Below are 4,197 nucleotides of genomic sequence, written 5' to 3'. Positions count from 1 at the left end.
CTGCTGAAGTCCTCCGTCCCGAGCTACAGTGCTTCATCTCAGACTACCAACTGACCAGAGATGCAGCACTGCACCATGGGCCGTGGACAAAACACGACACTACATCAAACGTCACGACACACACACGCCTCTTCTAGTCGTCAGACGGCGGTCCAGCACCTGTGTGAACATATGCGTACCTGCTGATCCTCTGACTCGGCAGCACAGCAACCTGCAATGCAATTAAAACACAATTAAACAAACTGAAAACCTGGAGTGTTCATTTAACCACTCAAAACGTTATCGTTGCTGTCAGGTGGAAACCTTGTAGGTCCAAAACCATTCATTTTTTATTATTATTTTTACGTTTATGTGTTGCTGGGTAGCGTAACCTATAATAATACATTATCATTTATCACTTAAAGTAGGTTTTGTATTAATAATCTAAATCTGCAAAGTAACGAGTTACTAAAGCCAGCAAATAATTGTAGAAGAGAAGAATTATGATGTATTGAGAAATGGAAATACTCAACTGCAGTACATTTCCACCCTTGTTGTACATATGCGGTTATTTATTTATTTTCTATTTTAATATGTATGAGTCACTAAAGTGTGAGCCTGTGTGTGTGTGTGTGTGTGTGTGTGTGTGTGTGTGTGTGTGTGTGTGTGTGTGTGTGTGTGACTGGAATGTAGGGGCTGTAAACATTGGGCATTTGGTGGGGAGGGAAAACAGGAAATGACTTGACCCCAGTAGACCTAAATAATGTGAACTTCCTGTCCGTCTGCCTCTCACTCCCTCTCCTCGTCCCCCCCCCCCCCCCACACACACACACACACACACACACACACACACACACACACACACACACACACAAACAACATGGAATGTAGAAGTAGAAGTATACAATAATTGCATATACAAGTAGGTATCAACATATGACAGACAAACTAAAATAATGTATCATGCTGTGTTTTTTTATATCCAGGGTTTGAATTGTAAAAATTAAAAAACACTTTAACCAATTAAGCCCTACAGTTAAGTATATACTTATTTCGTACAACAAAAATAGCCGTTACAAGCTCATAACGCATCACGATGCGTTGTGAGCTTTTAATAAAATTGTTGAATTGTGATATACACGTATGTAAGGAGATGCATGTATTTAATTCAATTTGACCAGAAGCAGGGATAAAACATATCCCCTCCGGCCATACAAACTATTGACCAGAGGGGGATATATAAAAGGAGAGGCATGGATTCCCCCATCCCCCCAAAGTATACAACCCTGATTATAATATCTTATTTCTTTGTCTGAAACACATGCGTGACAGAGGAGATTGAAACACATGTTGTCGCTGTCGGGCAGAAATTTCTCATTTTTTCAAGTAAAAAAAAAAAAAGAATGCTGATACTTTGTCGTACAACAGCAAAGGTAGCGAAAATAGCTGATCTACAAGCTCACAATGTGTCACATTGCGACATGATGTGAGCTTGTTGATCTTTTTGCTTCTTTCTTTTTGGGGGGGGGGGGGGGGACTTGAAAGTGAAAGTGGTTAAGTCTGTCTGTGTCTTTATATACATATTCAACCAATACAATGTATTAAGAGCTTGTGACTAGATCTATTAGAATAGATTTATGTATTGTTTTGTTCAAGGTTTCACCCGATTCAGTGGAATCGCCTCTGAATGATGCAAAAAAAAAAAAAAAGGATGAGACCAAGGCACTCTTGTGGGAAGGTTACAAAGCCTTTAATAGTCTGGCTAATGCCTAGCAAGAATAAGAAATGCACCTATACGTTGTGGCAACAATGCCTTCATCAGGGGGACTAAACAAGATTGCACTAAACAAAGATGGCTTTTATAGGACATGAAATCTCAGGCTCATTATCATACAGATTGGTGGCAGGCAAAAAAAAACACATCAAGACAAAGACCTAACCTATACCACTTAAAAAAATATAACGATCAAAAAGATGAAAACATCAGTTTGTAAGAAAAGGAAAGGACATTTTCATCACTGCCTACATTATAGTAGGTTTAGCAGGTGACTAGGAGTGAGGATAATCAAGCACAAAATACATCAACAATAGAATCTCCAAAACTGAATTCATTGAAGAATATACCAATTTTGTTTCTCTTTTCTCTCTTTTTTCTACCCCTCTGTGTTGAAACTGTGATTTGCACAAAGGTAGAATGTGAGAAAACGATGTTCTGAAGGCCCTATTCTATATGCATAATATATGTGGTTGGTAAAACGGCTGATTTATTACTCGCAATGCTCTTGTGATAAACCGCTACTTTTGTTTTTTTTATCCATAGATTACACATACATTAAAGGAGGAGTTCACCCAAAAAATGACTTATTTTCTATCAATTGCACACCCTATGAAGCCTTGAATCCATGGATTCTTTTTTGTTTTTGTCGCATTCCTAAGCTAATAATTTGATTCCCGTCTCCTACCGGCTAATGTATCCGGTAGGAGACACAAAGTAGATTATTTGTGTCTCCTACCGGAAATACACACGGTCATCAAATTATTGTCTTAGGAATGCCACAAAAACTAAAATAAATCCATGAAATCAAGGCTTCATGGGGTGTGTAATTGATAGAAAATAAGTAATTTTTTTGGGTGAACTACTCCTTTAATAAAGAATGTACATTATTAACTAATATTGTAATTCAATTAGTTTTTTAATTCCTTAACATTGTTTCTCATATTTGCAATTGTGCTTTGGCAAGTTGGCAACACGTGACAAATGTCATGCCAATAATGCCAATTGGAGAGGGAGAGGGAGAGGGAGAGAGAGAGAGAGAGAGAGAGAGAGAGAGAGAGAGAGAGAGAGAGAGAGAGAGAGAGAGAGAGAGAGAGAGAGTAACAGTGCGAGTATCTCAGGCTCTTTACCAGGAATCCTGAAGGTCTGGGTTCTTGGAGCCCGTCTCAGACTCTCCATATAAGGCATGAGCCAGGTTTTTTTTTCTTTTTTATGTTGGGGATCATGGAAAATGAGCGCTGCTTTGGATAAACATTCCCTCTCTCAGCCCTGCGATCTTTCTGAAAGATAGTTAGTCACTGCATGCTGCTGATACACATACAAACCCTCCCCCCGCTCTCTCTCTCTCTCTCTCTGTCTCCTTCAACTAGGTTACGTCTTGCCAGCCAAGTACATACATTCCCTTTTCTAGTCAAAGCAGCGGCAGAGAGACATAAAAGGCAAAGGAGAGAGAGAGAGAGAGAGAGAAGGGATAAAATGATTTAAGAACCATAAGCTTAAGCTGTCGTCTCTCTTTCTCTCTTAAACCACACTTACTCACAAAATCCTCAGGGTCAATTGAACTCTGAGAGCATGCAAATGTTACCAAATGGACCCGTAAGGATGTATGCTTCGTCGAGATAGATAAACAAAGCTTGTTTTCAACTGAACAAAAATGCCAAAGCACTATTAGAGGCATGAACTGCTCTTGCATGTTCTTCCATGATAGCCGGGGAAAGTCCTCCACGCGCTGCGTGGGTTGTGTCTCCATGCAGGCCAGGAGGACCCATGGAGGTTCTGGCCATGGGGTGACGGAAGATTCACGAATACATCTGACCTCTCCCAGGATGTGTGTGCTAATAACCAAACATCCTGACGGCAAACTAAACACACCAGTATACTTTCACACACGCATACGCATGGAGCCTTTATCTTCTATACATACAGATGTGTGTGTGTGTGTGTGTGTGTGTGTATGTACATATATATGAGGGAGAGAGCAAATGGGGGGGGGGAAGAGAGAGTTGGCTACTTGTCTTAGATTATTCTACTCCAACAGGACACAAGGACAGGCAACTAAATCATATAGGAATCCAAGCCATGTGTGTACTTTCAATGGACAGAAAAGTAGCAGTTGTTGCTATGACAGCTACTAGTCTAATGTTGACAGTTTAAGAATGTAAACAATGTCTCAATATTTAAATTACGTTTTCCATACATGGATTAAAGTTGACCCCACACCCACTACTCAATGCTAGGAACTTAAGGGTTGGTGTCCATTTGTACAGTGGTTCTCAAACTTTTCAGGCCGCGACCTCCCAAAATAATCGTATTTGAACTGGGGACCCCCTACCCTGATAAGCACTTGGAAATGTAGGAAGCATTACATTCCGTTTGACTCAGTTGCATACATAAATATTGTGAAAATAGCAGATCTACAAGCTCACAACGTGAGTTTGTAGATC

The sequence above is a fragment of the Gymnoscopelus braueri genome (assembly GCF_963280865.1).
Source record: "Gymnoscopelus braueri genome assembly, chromosome: 20".
Lineage (NCBI taxonomy): Eukaryota > Metazoa > Chordata > Actinopteri > Myctophiformes > Myctophidae > Gymnoscopelus > Gymnoscopelus braueri.
This window is presented reverse-complemented; position numbering follows the sequence as displayed.